The 15,812-nt window shown below is 47.4% G+C and overlaps 1 protein-coding gene across 4 annotated transcripts in view; it reads left to right on the top strand.

Moving 5' to 3' along the window:
• FRMD4A (FERM domain containing 4A) overlaps nucleotides 1–15,812 on the top strand; it is a 283,383-nt gene that overhangs the window by 67,964 nt on the left and 199,607 nt on the right. Inside the window, exon 1 of one of the 4 annotated variants that reach the window (XM_037060729.1) lies at nucleotides 5,663–5,827. The exons of the other annotated variants lie outside the window; for them this stretch is intronic. The gene's annotated coding sequence lies outside the window, so the exon portion shown is untranslated. Of the gene's footprint in view, nucleotides 1–5,662; nucleotides 5,828–15,812 lie in introns of those variants that run through there. 4 annotated transcript variants of the gene reach the window in all.

Below are 15,812 nucleotides of genomic sequence, written 5' to 3'. Positions count from 1 at the left end.
GTGACTCTGGATCTCAGAGTTGAGAACCTGGCACTTTTTGTTTCGTGTGGAGGGTACACGTTCTGCTAGGCAACTGTGAAAATGGAAAAGCATCGCATTAACTTACCGTATCTTGCCTGTATACCTTGTGCCCGTGTTTTTGGCCCAAACTTTCGGGGGGGGGGGGGAATCTTTCATTTTAATGTTTAGTTCAATTACTTGCTTACTTATATTTAGAAACAAAACTGATTATCGTATTCCAAGGTAGTGTTTTGCATATGGATATCTGTTGGGAACTGCTCTGCCTGATTTCAGGATTGTTGTAACTGCCTCCCATGGCTAAGACTCAGTGAGTGACCTCTGGAATGTGAGCCACTTAGGAGACAAAGCTTGTCTCTCGTAGCCAATGCTGCCTCAGCTTACTCCCCTGCCCCCAAAGCATGGTCGATAGTAGATGATGGGTATGACCCCTCAGAGAGAGGGGCAACCTAAGCCAGATACCATCACTTGGGAGGCCATCATGGGAGGACTCAGGGCGGGGGCTGGAACAAAGAGGGAGAGATAAACCCTCAGCCCCCTGGCTATTCTGACATAGCCTGAGTCCCCATGTCCTCAGGGAGAAGCACTTCCTGGCTCCAGTCCCCTTAAGCCTAAAAACCTTTGACGGAAAAGGTGGTGCAGCCCTGTGCGGGAAAGGGCGGGTTCCCCGGGTGATCAGGCCTAAGAAAGAATATGTAAAATCTTGTGAAACCCGCTTTGTTTAGAATGCTCACATTTAAATAAGGGTCCAAGCAAGATGTTGGTTCCTCAAAGTTTTGTGGCTCTTTAGCTATCTGACCCTGACTGAGAATAAGCCCTCATAGTTCTTTGAATGCTATCTATTCTTTGATCCTTACCCATATTCTTGTGCAAAAGAACCCAATAAAAGCCCCTTGAGCAAGGGACTCTTGGCCCTTCCCCTCTGAGGAATTGGCCACCTCTCTTCCCCAAGCAGATCATGTCATGGTAGTTTCACTTTCATCCGTGGCAGTCGGGGGGACTTTGTGGGCAAAGTTGCCCCCACAGATATCATTATTACTTTCTAGAGTTATGTTTTTAATGCATGGGTATAAATAAAAGAATTAAAAACATTTATATAGATATGAAATTAGTATTATGCACATATAATGTGCATCCTTTTCTCTCAAAAATTTGGGCAAAGGAATGCACATTATACATGACAAAATACAGCACTTCTCTAAACCCAGTTAAGTCTGATTATATCTTCACTCAACAAGAGGCCGGAATTCACTCTTTCCTCTCCTTCAAGTTCACCTTGTATCTCTTTTCCTGTGAGGAAAAGGGTCTCTTATCATCAACCCAGATTAATTGCCCCTGAGATGGTCAGTATCCGAGAACTTGAGTTCCATTTTAAAGCCAGAGACCCCATTCCTACTGGCCCTACCCCAAGACCCTTTGCCTAAGACACACCTCTTAAAATTTAGTGCCCGCCCCCCGCCCCAGTGTCCACGGGTGCCCTCCTGAGGCATGTAGACAGATGTGACCCCTTTCCTTCTTCCAGGGGTGCTATGGCCTTTCCCCATCCCCTTTTATACCCCAGATTTCCAAGCATCAGAGCCCCTCTCCTCTCTTCGGGAGTTCAACTCTTTTCAAAACAAAGCTCCCTAACTCTGTGTGAGAGAGGCAAGGGAAGCCCCTGGTATTCAGGTCTCCCATCCGACTTGCCCTCTGCAAGGGCACAGGGAAAGTATTTCTCTTTCTTTCTGAAAGGTCTGCAGCAGTGAAAGCAAAACACAAAGGCAAATGTCCAGAAACCAGCCTGCCAGTGTTTCTTTTTTCAGTTACACTCCTCAAAAAGTATCAAACTGGAACTGAAAATGGAAACACTATCTTCTTTCATCCCAACCGCCCGTTAGAGTGGGCGGATGAAACAACACTTTGCAAAGGTCCTTTGATTTTTTAGGCCTTTGCTCAGAACTGCCTGCATTCTCCAAGGTGGCCCTGGCTGCTCTTTGGAAAGTAGACCGTTAGGAAGTTCTGACTGGCAAAGCTTGTCACCCATCATCTCTAAAAATCACACTGGTGATGTAGAGGATACATTTTCTCCTTACTTTCATTAACTTCTTGATACATTTTGAATTTTATCTCATTCATCAAGTTTTACCATGGCCTGTTTCTCTTAGTACTTAAATTCTACAAATAAGGTTTGTCTTTCGTAATTTTTTTTAAATCCTCACTCAAGGAAAAATTTTTTTTCATTGCTTTTAGAGAGGAAGGGAGAGAAAGAAAAACATCGATTGATTAGTCACCACCCTCCCAGTCTGGGTATCAAACCCACAAGCTGGGTATGTGCCTGGATCAGGAAATGAACCTTCAAACTTTCAGTTTCTGGAATGACACTCCAACCAACAGAGCCACACTGACCAGGGCTATCTTCCCTAAATTTTCATTCCTTCTCTACTGGGGCACCAAACACAAAAAGGCTTAGCAGGTAAAGTGCCATGTGCTAGCCCAGGTCTTGTAGGGAAACAGTGAGACTACAATACGTAAAGGCCCTCACCAGGCTTATGTGTATATCTCCAGGGCCTGTTCTAAGTGCTTCACATTTTGATCTATTCACTCTCATGTCAGCCCTATTCGGTAAGCAGTATTCCTATCCCCATTTCATAGATGAGAAAAGTGAGGTGCAAAGAAACCTGCCCAAGGTTGGATAGCTAGCAGGCGGCTGAGGCAGGCAGTCCGAAATCCATCTGGGCCCTGATCATGGGGCTGTGTATACCCATTGTGACTAAGTGTTCAGAAACAAACAAACAGGATAATGATACGAAGAATACCTGGGCTAGGCCTTTTCCCTTGTGTTGATCAGGGAGGGTTATCTAAGAGGCAGCCTTTGAGGCAAACCCTGAAGGAGCCAGCTGTATAGAGAGGGGGGTTGTGAGGGTGGAAGAGCATTCAGGCCACCGGGAAGAAGAAGAAGAGCAAAGAAAAGAAAACAGTCGCTCAAGGGCAGAAAGGTGGCCTGTATAGCAAGCACAGAGGGACAGAGAGATTAACATGTGTTGAAGATGGAGGGATGCTTCAAGAGGAGAAGCTGTTGGCAGTGGCTAGCTGTTGTGCAGTGACATGATCTGAGTTGTTCCTAAAGTTACTGGTTGCTGGATAACAAGGAGATGAGTGAGAACCTGGAATACAGGGACCTGGAAGAAGAGTATGGAGGTGGGGGCCCTTGGGGGGGGGGAGTGGTCAGGTGGCAAAAGATAAGGCTGGTTGAATAAGGAGGGCTTGGTGCTCAGGCCATTCCAGCCTTCTGAAGAAGTGTGGACTTCATTTCTAAGAGCCAGGGAAGCTCTTGAGAGGTTTAAGCAAAAAAGTTCTATGATCAGATCTGAGTTTTAGGAGAGTCACTGCCGCTGGCGAGGAGAGTGTGTTTCAGAGACAAGACTGGATGGAGCCCAGTCAGGAGGCTACCACTGGAGACACCCTGAGGCAGTGCGCACCGGCAAGGCTGGGGAGGGGTTATGTGTCTATACAGACTGAGCAGAACCAGGCACTGGTGGAACAAGTCAGACAAGGGGCTGCTCTTAAGGAACTTTTCAGAGTTTTTTAATAGGAATGCCTGGGGATGACCTGAATGTGAGGAATGAGTGAATGGAAGGCGATAAAAGACCCTTTATTCCTGTTTCTGGCGTGTGGGGGTTGGACGGGTGCTGCCTAGTGAGATAGGGAACCTGGACTTCTGGTCGGGCAGGCTCCGTTTAGGACATACGGAAAATTCCAATGGCCATGGTGGTAAAAGCCGTGGGTGGATGGAATCCTAAGGATGGGAACTACTTATCTGAAGGAAAAATGGCAGATTTGAACGTTTCCTCAATTACCCCCTACTAAGTGCAGCAGTTACAGCAAGTCAGCACTGGAAACAGACTATATCCAAAGAAAGAACACTCCCCTGGGGGTCTCAGGACAGGAGGAGATGGGTTTCGATTGCATTCGGAAAGAACTGGTCTTAGCCATAGAACAAATAGAACCATCCTCCGGACGCACGGGCACGTCCCGTTCAGAGCGGCTTCCCCAGACTCAGTTCCAAGTCATGAGGAGTCACCAGCATGATCAAGACAGCTCAGAGACGGGTGGTCCCGACGTGCGTGTTCAACTTTTCCTCCAACACTAACCGCGTTCAGAGTTTCCCTTTATTGCCTGTGAGACATCTCAGACTCTCCAAATTTGTCTTCGGAGATATTTAGAGAAGAGCACAATGGGTGTGTTGTGCAAAGACCCATTGGAAGATGGGGCTGCGAGCTTTCTTTCCATTACAAAGTGTATAAGTTTTCACTCCTGCTTGCGCCCTGGAAATACTGGTTCTGGGTCTACCAGGGCCTCTCTCCTTCCGCTGCGGTGAGAGGAGAACCAGTCTGTCCCTGAAGAGCGGGTGGATGATGGACAGATGGACGCTGGAAAATTCAGTGATGAGTGAGCTCTAGAGAAAGATTTTACCCCCGAGACAAGCTAGCTCTTCCACACTAGCTTGACAGGTGCCCCTGTCTGCTTTGCTCTTTATTTTATCAACTGTGTTTTGACAATTTATGGGGGAAAAAAATGTGTCTAGGACAAATTGAGCTCCTGAAGCAATGAGCATTTAGACATGCCATGTGAATTGAGTTATTGTTCTTGGTAGGGATATTCTCTGAATTTGTTTCTGTTTTTTTGGATGGAGCACTGGTCAGGTTTTCCTCCTCCAGGGTCTCTGGAAATGGAAGTCTCCTTTCCCCAGCAATTGTTGCAAATCCCTGACAATAGCCCCGTGCTTGGGTCATCTCACAGGAACTTCCATTCCCAAAGAGTTGAGGGGAGATTAAAATTCAAATTCAAGAAAACTAGACTAGCTGGAGGGAGCTACACCTTCAGCCAAGGCCATCCAGAGTAGCCTCTTTCCCGGCTCGCAGGGTAGGTTCTGTGTGTGTCCGTGTGTCGGGGGCAGGCGGACCCTCGTTTCAGGTTCCCCTCCTGTCCTCCCACCCTCCCGCACAGTCTCCCCAGGCCCGCAGGCTGCTTCGGGATCTAACTTTGTCCCGACTGCATGTGCGTGGTCGGCTCGGAGCCACTGAGGGTCCCCGCTCTACGGGCCCTGCGGGCGGAGCGTGGGCAGGGGTGCCCATTGTGTCCCTTCCAGGCCACTCTGCAAAGTGCCCGGCAGCCCCGTGCCGGCCTTGCCGGGGAGCGCGNCCGTGTGTCGGGGGCAGGCGGACCCTCGTTTCAGGTTCCCCTCCTGTCCTCCCACCCTCCCGCACAGTCTCCCCAGGCCCGCAGGCTGCTTCGGGATCTAACTTTGTCCCGACTGCATGTGCGTGGTCGGCTCGGAGCCACTGAGGATCCCCGCTCTACGGGCCCTGCGGGCGGAGCATGGGCAGGGGTGCCCATTGTGTCCCCTCCAGGCCACTCTGCAAAGTGCCGGGCAGCCCCGTGCCGGCCTTGCCGGGGAGCGCGCACCGTGCGCGGGGGCGTGGCGCGGACCGAGGGGCGGAGGGCGCCCGCAGCCTGCGGTGGCCGGGCGCGGCGGGCGAGGGGCGGGCCAGCGGCGGGCGCCCTGGCGCGAGGCGAGGCTCGGCGGGAGAGGAGCGAGCGGGCGATGGGCTGACCGAGGGCCGGCCTCGGGGCGGGGGCGGTAGGGCGGGGGCAGCGGGCCAGCCGGAGGCTCGGGTGCGGCGGAGGAGGAGGCAGCGGCGCGGGGCGTGGATGCCTCGGGGTAGGCCACGGGCCTGCGAGCCCCGGGCGGATGGGACGCCGGTTTCCGTGGATCCGCGGCTGCAAACCAGAAGTTCCTCGGCTGCCTGAGACGCGCAACACATAAAAGGTAATGAATGTGTCTTTGTTTTCTGGCCGCTATCGCAGGGAGCGATTGACTATGCAGCACTTGTGTGTCCTTTTTCAAATGCCGGGCCGGTGAAAGGGACATGACACTTCTTAACGGAGCACGTAGAGCATGTAACGCCGCGGGTGTGACATTTCTCGATGCAGACCCCACGTGCGGCCCACACTACTCCTCTCTGCGGCCCCGCGCTCCCACAGGCGCGTTCCTTTGGCACCGAACTCTCTGACTTTACCCAGGGAGAAAGAAAGGACATGGCTGTGTGCAGACTGCGTGGGGTTATTTTTAAAAACCATTTTTATGGAAACGTCAGGGGAGTCCTGCCCTTTGGGTGTAAAAGGGAGCGATTCAGGCAAGGGTGGCCGGAGACAGGCGGAGATCGCCGGCTGCCGGGCACTGCCGAAATGGACTGCTCTTTACCTTCCAAATGGCTGCAGCAAGTTAGATGCAGAAAGGAAGGGGGGGAGGAGAGGAGGAAACCCCCTTTAGTACGTGGTCCTTTAAAAATGACCCCACGCAAGGCTTCTGTGTTGCAGGCAGCTGCCCAGATGTTGGTACACGTTATATTAGAGAAGGTTAACCAGCCCTGCACTTTGAAAGCTGTGTGGGCTGCCGGCGTGTAACCGGTAACTCGGTGTCTTTCCCCCATGCCTTGTTAGCAGAGTAACTGCTCCGTAGATTCAGGCAAATTCTGCGGAATTTCCAAGGGATGGCTTTGCTAATAATAGCTCTGGCTGTGGCTACTTAGCAGACATACTCATTCTGAAAGATGCAGCCATGCCGGTACCCCCGGAAGCTCATCTCACTGAGAAAGGCCATCCAGTGCAGGAGAGGACTCCCTGACCCCACCATGAATGGACGAAGCTCTCTCTCCCCTGTGAATGGAACATCCCAACAGAGGCTGCTGCTGCTGCTGCTACTACTCTGGCTTCTTTCAGTGTGAATTCTCCCTGCTTTTGATTGAAGGCATTCTCAGAACCCCATAAGACAGGCACATTTCTAAATCCCAGTCGTTCGAGTTGAACAGCTTAGTCAGTTTTGGAATTGCCTTAGCTGTGTTTAGACACTTGGCATGGCTGACTTGATCTGCACTTACCTGATTGAGTTTTGAACAACTGCTCATATCCCCTTCCACCTCACCATCCATAAGCCTCCTTTCCAAAAGCATGACTGTGACTTGTAGGAAAGCACCCCCGAGCCAGGAGCCAACTTCTGACTTCACCCAGGGAAGCCACCCCTGACCCCCGAGGAAAGTACCTCAGGAGGTGGATGCAAAAATCTGTCGCTTGCACTCAGACAACTGGGTCCTGTCTTTAAAATGTGCAATACAGTAAGGTTTGGGGGCAGGCGTGGGGGTTTAATTGTTTTGTTTCTAGCCTTCAAATTGCTTCAAGTTCATTCATAAAATTTCACCCCATTTCTTTGGAGTCTGATTTGGGCAGGACCAGAAGAGCAGACCTCCAGATTAGCAGAAATCTGGTTTGGATCCTCAAATTGTCACTTGTCTCTTGCAGTTTGGAGTGTCCGGGGATGAGCCACTTCGATTGGCTGGGGGACCCATTCTGGTACAAATGAGATTTGGGTTTCCTTCAGGCACAACAGGAAGGAGGATCCTGATGCAGTTGGTTAGAATCCATTTGGTGCTGCCAGGTCGAACAGCACAGTTAATGGGAGCAATAGTTGGACATGCTTTGAATCAACACTACATCGTCTGATCAATGACTAGAATGTTGCCTCCAGATAAAGTGAAATGAAGTCACACTTGATGTATAAAGTTGTGTGGGTAGAAGTAACCTTTTAGAAAAATAAAACAACGACCCAAAACTCTTCTGTATGAAAGGGGAACTGTGGTAGCGGAAATGAGGATCAGAAAGTCTCCTGACCGTCTTTTGTTCTGACAGGGGATGATCTGCCTCCGCTATTGCTGTAATCTTTTTTGGCTCTCATCTTGAACTAATTTTATTAATAAGACTTGTTATTTATGGCCCAGGGCCTTTGTGTAGTTTGCAGACATTGTTGCCAAGTCCCCTGATAGCCTGGCAGGTGGCTCCTACCATTAGCATGATCTTGTTGTTGGGGAAACTGAGACCCCTTGAGGTTTAGTGAGCTGCTGATTTCATAATCCATGAGAACTGCATCCCAGATGTGTGCAGTGCTCCATTTCATCATAACAGCCCAACTGCTGTCTGGGGTCAAAGGCAAAGCCAAGGGTGAGTCCTTGCTTGGGTTCTAGAACGTGGAAAAAGCTCTGTGGAATGGTGTATGCATACACCAGAGGTAAAAGGAAGGGCTCTTGAGTCAACCCTGATAGGTTGATTTTTTTTAAAAAGTGCGGATGGTTTGTGATGGGAAAGGCAGTGATGAGCTGCAGATCCGGGGACTTTGGTGTTGAGGGACCTTTTGGGGTGCCTGTCTCTTTTTGAAAGTTCAGGGTACAGTGAGACCTCCTCCATGGAAGATCTTTACTAACTTTACTGCATAAATATATCACTTGTGGTCACATTATTGATGCTTCTACGTGTGTGTGTATGTGTAAAAATACAGTTCTGCTGACATGCTACATAATTATCTGTTTTGAGTTACATTTAGTCTGACAAACTGAATGAAAAGATGATGGGGCATTTTCACATTTAAAGCTTCATCCTTAGATATTTTGCATATGTAAATAGTTTTTTAAAGGAACAGTATAGCTTATGGAGAATTTCCATTTAAATATTCCAAAATGAGAAATAGACACACTAGCAGAGAAATAGCTGATGGAGTTATTTTAAACCACTTCTGCATAGTACCACAGTGTGTAAGTTTGGATTCATTTATGACTTTGATCTGTAACTTTTGTATTTTGGATAGCACCTCAGGTGTCAATAAAACTTGAGGCAGAAATTCTCTGTTTGGTGTATTAATTGTGGAAAACCCCAGCATCTCTGCCCTGGCCAGGTGGCTCAGTTGGCTGGAGCTTCATCCCGCACACCAAAGGTTGTGGTTTGATCCCCAGTTGGGGTGCCTATGAGAGGCGGCTGATTGTTGCTTCTCTCTTACATCATTGTTTCTCCTCCACCCCCCCTCTAAATGAACATATCCTTGGATGAGAGTTTAAAAAATAGTAATAATTAAAAAACAAAGAAAATTCTAGCATCTCAATTAAAACCAATTTCTGAGTTCTTAAGACCTCTTGGAAGAGAAACCACACAGTACAAACCTAATGATTATTTGACCTAAATCCTAAAAACTGTATTCTTCTGGAGCAAAGGGAGGAGAAAAGAGGAACTACCCTCCCTGGACAGGAGCAGTAGGTGCCTCAGGCCCATGTTCCCCTGTGACCTCCTAGGACACTGGTTATGCTTTCGCTCCCCTTGTTGCTTTCTGATTCTTTGCTGTTCCTCACTCTCTGACAGTGGAATTAAAGGAATAAAAGAAGGCATTGGGGGTTTCCTAAAAGGCAGGAGCTACAGTGAGAAAAGGGAGGGAAGGGATCATTCTATCAGTTTTGTTGGATATAGAAGTTCTAGAACTTTTCCTATCTTAAGCAAACTTGAAGACTGAAAGAATCTGGGGAAGGAGGTGACTAGGAACCAAACCTGTTGGGGAAGAGTGAGATTTGAGTGTTTTACCTTGTGGTGTTCATTCCAGCCATCATCAGACTGATCTTTGGTAGTGGTTTCATTCTGATGCTTATTTCTCCTAGGCCATTTGATCTCGAGAGCTGGTCCAACAGCTCCTGGACTTCCGGGCCTCGGGGTTCCCATTGCGCACCGAGGCCTGCCGGTTTTACTGCTCTTCTGTGAGAAGTCTTCTCAATCAGCGTGACTCTGGCTTATTAAAAATTCTCTCCACTGGAGTTTCCTTTTGGTTCCCTAAATCTATCAGCTGCCACCCTCCCATTGACCCGTGGGATCAGTGTGTCTTTCTCTTATAAGGAGTAATCGAGGCACATCCTTACATTTGAGGCAGTCTCTTCCACCACTATAGCGTTATTCTAAAAACATCTGCCATTATACCTTTCTCAAAAGAAGATCAGAGCTCTTTCTGCTGTTTAATAACTTGCATTCATGCTTATGTGTGTGTCCAATTCTTAATTGTATCAGTTGAAATTAGGTATTTTCTCCTAAAAGAGAAATAATGTTCTCTTTGATGATAGAAATTACTGCTAAGGATAAATGCCATGATTGTCGGAAGGATTGTGGGCTCCCGTTTAGTTCAGTGGGCTTACTACTACCAAATAATCAAGAAACAATGAGTTGGCAGCCTGCATGTGAACTGAGTAAGTGGCCCTCTGCAAATGTTCAAACAGACCCTAACGCTAATTCAGAAATGCGGTGTGCAGGATCTCTAGCTTGTTAGGAAGCCGGATATTTTGTGTGTGGTGGTTTGGGGCTTTGTTTTAAACTTGGAGCTCCAATTGCCCCGTGATGCATCACAGTAAGAACCTAGTTGTCCACGGTCAAGCACATCTGTGCATGTACACCTTTTTCCCCAAACTCTGGCTCCCTCCATGTGCTCCGCATTGCTCCTACCTTAGTAGCAGTTACTTGCCCATTCATGGTTACTGCATGCGTTCTGTTCACTCAATATTGAACCTCTGCTCATGGTGGGCACACAGTAGACCCTGCTGGAGTAAGTGAAGTGCTGAGGGAAACTTTCATGTCACAATCCAACACAGATGTACAGCGTCTGGCATAAGTGGTACCATTGACTGGTTGGCAGGGTACGTGACTGTTTCACACACGGTGGGTGGAAAGCAATTTGAAAATTTGAACATTTCACCTAAAATGTCATATGGCGTGCTTGAGTGTGCTATTGTTATATTACAGAATTACATCCTTATGACTTTGTAATAAAAGTTTTGGTGTAGATTAGCAGTGCATAACATAGGGGCATTATTTGTGCCGGACCCTGTATTTAGGTATCTTTAGAAACCTGGAAATCCAAGTAGTCTAAAGTGACATGTCACCTGTTAGGTCTTCCCATGTCTGACCCTTTCCTAGTTCACGCTGTGGTATGGCCCTGTTACCTCAGCAATGGCTTGCCAACCTTGGGGCCAGAAGTGTTGGTGCTAATGTGTAAACCTTTTAACAACTTTCACTTCAGAGCAGCCCCCACAACTTGAAGGCTAGTCCCCACAACTTGAGGCTGTACCTACCTTCCCAATTTCCATTGAAATCACCCTGTTCTTCTGGAGTTGTGGTCTTATTCACAGGGCTTTTGCGTTTCTTTGTCCTTGTTGGGTGAAGAATGCATGAAAAAATAGTGTGTAATGGGGAATTAGATTGATAATGCATGACAGCGAATGGAAATAATAATTGGAGAGTTGCCAGGCTGTGCCATTCATAACCATAAAATGCACAATTATGCTTTCACCACATGCCTGTGAACAAGTATTATAGATGTGATGAACGCAAACTAGGGAACCAGATAGTGCAGAGCCATCTGGACTGGGTGATACACCTACACACTGAGCTTGGCAGTAGTGCGGGCTTACCCATTTCTCTGCATGCACCGGCTACCCCCGATAAATACTGGAGATTTCTTTCTCTGTTGCTCAGAGAGAGAGAGAGAGAGAGCCGAAAAGAGGGAGGGTGGTGAGGACAAGAACTAGATTGGAGCTGAACACAATGGAGGGCAGTGTTCTGCCTTCTCAATCCCCTTTTATTAGGATGGTTGAGTGTTTTGTAACAGAGTAACTACAGAGTGACCAGTAGCACAGATGTAGCCTGCAGGTCTTGGCAGGAGAGCAGAGACATCCAGTACAGCAGAGTGGCGAGAGCTGAAGTCACACCAGATGTGCAGTGAACTCCACAAACCATGCACAGACGAGAGTTGAGGTTTATCCGTCAAGTCAAACATTTCAGATGGATGGAGGCTTAGCAGTTCAAGGTGGACATGTAGATCATTTTTGCAAATGAAGAGCTGCTTACAGATGTTTGGAGACCTCATCAGGGTCTTAGCTGCCACATCAAGACTCGAGCCCCTACCACCCGGCAAGGGTTTGTGTGACAGCCTGGTCTGGCAGATTGGAGCTGTGGCGTCACTGAGCCCTGGTTTGATATCTGGCTCTGCCCCTCAGTAGCTGTGAGAGGCCTTGGGTGAATTACCAAATCTCGCTGAGCCCCAATTTTTTAGTTTATAACTAAAGTTATATTCAGAGGAGCCAGTGAGATATCTGTGAAGCACCTATCACAAAAAAAAATATATGGGAGACTCTTAAAATAAGACATTTTGTCTTTGTGTTCTGCACTTCTCATTTGCTCTGCTTGTGTCATGTGACCAACAATGCCAACCTCCAGGGGCCTGCAACCCACTGGGGTGTAAGCAGACCAGTCGCCATGGAAATGGAGGTACCGCTTACTTCAGTGGTACCTCCTCACCTGCAATCCTGACATGAATTTTATAAAGAGAAGGGAGCTTTAAGGGGAACAACCCTCAGCTCTGATATTTCATAAATGTCACCTGGCCTTCCAGAAAGGGTTTTGCAGGTAAAGGCCTTACCCTAGTGATCGTCACCTTACTGAGACAGACAGATGCATCCTGCTGCATCCATGAGTCTCTAGTGAACCCTGGAACGTTAATACAGAGAGAGTCCGTTGGGCGAGGGGAGAAAGGAGAAACAGGATTTTGCCTTTGCATGGATGCATTTTGCCACCCTTTCTTTCTGAGATTCTTCAATTTTCAGCAATGATGAGGAAGTTCTTAGGGCTTTGGTCTTCAAACAAATTTGAGGATAGAAATAAGAATTAATTAGCAAGGTTTGTTAATCAGTGGTGGTGCCGTTTTTTTTTTGTTTTCTTAGCAATGAAGGCAAAAATCCAAATACTATATACAGTTCTTTGGTTTCTTTCCATCCATTGCCATTAAGTAGGAAGATTTTTAGTTCCTATTTTTTAATTTATATTTTACTTACGTGACTAGTGCAACGAGTTAATGGCAGAAATCAGCCTAGAACCCAAGAGTGTCCTGGATGGCTGTGGGCTTTCTTTTTCTGTTGAGCCCACCACCTGACACTCTGAGAACACTGAGAAAGTTTCCTTGCAGCATAAGACATCAACGTGCCAATTTACATATTAGTCATTAAAATTATTTATGCACTTAATAACCTTCTAGGTGTTAAATAAAATAAATCAAAATGATAGATGGCTCATCTGGAGATGGATTAAACTGGCACACGTAGGCAGCCAAATCAGAGCAGGAAACAAATATAAAAGTGGGGAAAGTATTTATAGAACATGATGGCTACATCCAGGACAAGGGTGTATTTTAGGTGAAGCCTCGGAGACAGCTTGTGGGCATCGGTTGCCTTGACAGGGTGGAGTGTGTCTGTAATTTTAGGGAGAAATTATAAGCTGGGGTTTGTTCGTGGTTCCTGCTTTCTTTATTGTGGAAAATATGGTTTCTGCTGCCCGCCACAGTTTGGTTCCTGCCATCCTGTTCCTAAGGTTGTAAATTAGTCAACGGAGATTTGCTGCTATTTAGACACAGAGATCTATGTTGTATAACTTGCCACTTGGAAAGCTGTCCCAATACTTGGAGAATAAAATCCAAAACCACAGTTCCTTGTTTTTTTATATGGCTAGATTCTTCTTTTCTTCTTGTGGATAGAATTGATCACACTCCTAGAGAAATGATGAACACTGGTGGAAAAATTCCATAAACTGTGAGTTCAGTACTGTGGCTTTTGTTTTATAGTGGAAATAGAAGAAAGTCAGTCTGTGAGCACATTTGCTCGTTTGTACGTGAGGAAGGGTGAGAGCAAGGATGAAAAGGTCCAGGGCCTTCACTGCTGACCAGGAGGGGTAGATGGACCCCCACAGAGTATCCTCACCCCTTCTCATCAGACCAGCACTGTGGGGGGCTGCCTGTCAGATGGGCTTGAAAATGGCTCATTCTTTGTCTATTTTATCAACTTTCCCTAAGTATGATTTCCCAAAGGAATACTCCCTCAGAGTATTCCAGGGTGAGCAAATGCCCCTCCCCAGTCCCCTTTGTTGTTACTAGCTCCACCCATGGGTTTTTGATTACTCCTGTTTCTCTTCCTCCTAAGGCTTGGAAATCATTGTCCTGTGATATGACTCAACACATCTGCCTCGCTCTTCCTCTTTGCTACATTGTTAGTATTTAACTCCTCTGGCCTTTTACACTACTTTCTCTAATGCCTTGTTCATATGGTTCCTTCCCAGATTCTTTTGGGGTGAGGTGTCCACTGCCATCATTGTAGTTCAGGGCCTCCTCCTTCTTTCCTGGGTTATTACAAAATTGTCATAAATCACAAATTGTCCCTTTACACATTTTCTATCTCTCTGTCTCTCTTTCTCACACACACACACACATACCCTTGCCTTTCCCTGAGCACATTTGACATTTGCTGGACATAATCCTCTTGCAAATGCTCAACCCTCAGATGCAGTGGCCCTTCCCATTCCTTCTTTGCAGAACACTCCTGCTCATTCCTTCATTCTAACCCCTGAAGTTACCTCCTCCTCTTCCTCCCAGCAGAATGAGTCTTTCTCCTGTATTCTCCCAAAGCATCCTCATCAGTTACCAGTCTGTTGCAGTGATCTTTGTCCCCGTGTCTCCCCACACCTTTCTAAGGGCAAGACCATGTCTTATTTTCTCTCATGCACCTAACAGTGTGCCTCTCATTTTGTAGCTGCTCAAAATATAAATCGAGTAATAATTTGACTTGTATCATGTTTCTCATTTCTTTTTTTGTTTGCACATGGCTAGACTGATTTTTTTCCTTGCCGGGGCCTAGTGTCCTTACCTGTGCTTCTCTCTGCTTTTCAGCTCAGACTGCTCTGTCTACACATTTGTTGTCAGAGAGAGAGAGAATAAGGACGGTGCAGCACGGCCATCCTTTATGTGGGTGTGGCCTTGCAAACCCCAGCTGGTGAAATGACAAAGTATCTAAACACCACAACTCATTCATTCATTCATTCATTCGGTCGGTCAGTTACTTAGTCATCCAACACACACTGGTTGGTCTTCCTCTGTGGGCCAGGAATGTGTCAGTGAACAAAACTGACAAAAAGTCTTGCCCTCAGAGAGCTTCAGTTCTAAAGGGGAGAGGCAGGCAATAGACATAATAAATTAGTAACAGTTATATAGTATGCTAGAAAGTGGTAATTGCTGCGAAGAAAAATAATGCAGAGGATGGGACGTATGACAAGGTTGCTGTTTTGTACACAGACAAGACATTATGAAAATGTGATATTTGAGCAAAACTTTCAAAGGATGTGAAGAGGTGAGTGAGCCCTGTGTGTCTGGGGGAGAATATTACAGGCAGAGGAAAGAGCTCATCACAGGCCCTGAGGCCGAAGAGTAGGGAACAGCAGGGAGATGAGTGTGGGAAAGCAGACCAGGCGAGGGGCACAGCGGCTCTGCCCTCGGGGCACCTCAGTTGCACTTGGGCCACACGAAGATGGTCAGGTTGCTGTGTGCGGACCAAACTGCAAGGCAGGCAGAGGCAGCAGCAGGGTGGCTGGGTGGGTGGCCATTGTGAGAATCCAGAAAGTGTCGAAATGATGGTGATGAAAAGTGTTCAGGATCTGGATAATTTAGGAGAACCCACATGATTTTCCCATGGGCTGATGTGAGACGTGAGAGGTGAGAGAGGAGTCCAACCCTTGGGGGCCTAGAGAACAGCACGGGGGGGACAGACTGTTGGCATTGTGAGAGGGGGGAAGGCTGCGGCGGGGGGGAGCTTGGGGAGGACATAAATTCGGAATTCTGCCTGGGACCTAGGGTTTGGGATGTTCAACAGATATCCAGACGGAGATGCTGAGGGGGGAGTTTGCATACAGTCTTACCCAGGCCCGGGAAAGGAGAAGGTCCGAGTAGAGGCATGAAGCGGGCCTCAGCCCCGGGGAGGTGGCTTTTAAGGTCTCCGTGGCTCAGTCCTGAATATGACGATGTCTGAGAAAAGGCGTAACTACCACACTTCAGATTAAAAGAACATGAGATGTAAAAAAATGAAGTA

The sequence above is a fragment of the Sturnira hondurensis genome, unplaced genomic scaffold (genome assembly GCF_014824575.4).
Source record: "Sturnira hondurensis isolate 20B ecotype Veracruz unplaced genomic scaffold, ASM1482457v3 Scaffold0012488, whole genome shotgun sequence".
Lineage (NCBI taxonomy): Eukaryota > Metazoa > Chordata > Mammalia > Chiroptera > Phyllostomidae > Sturnira > Sturnira hondurensis.
The sequence above is the reverse complement of the archived record's forward strand: the minus strand, read 5'-3'. Positions and strand labels throughout refer to the sequence as shown.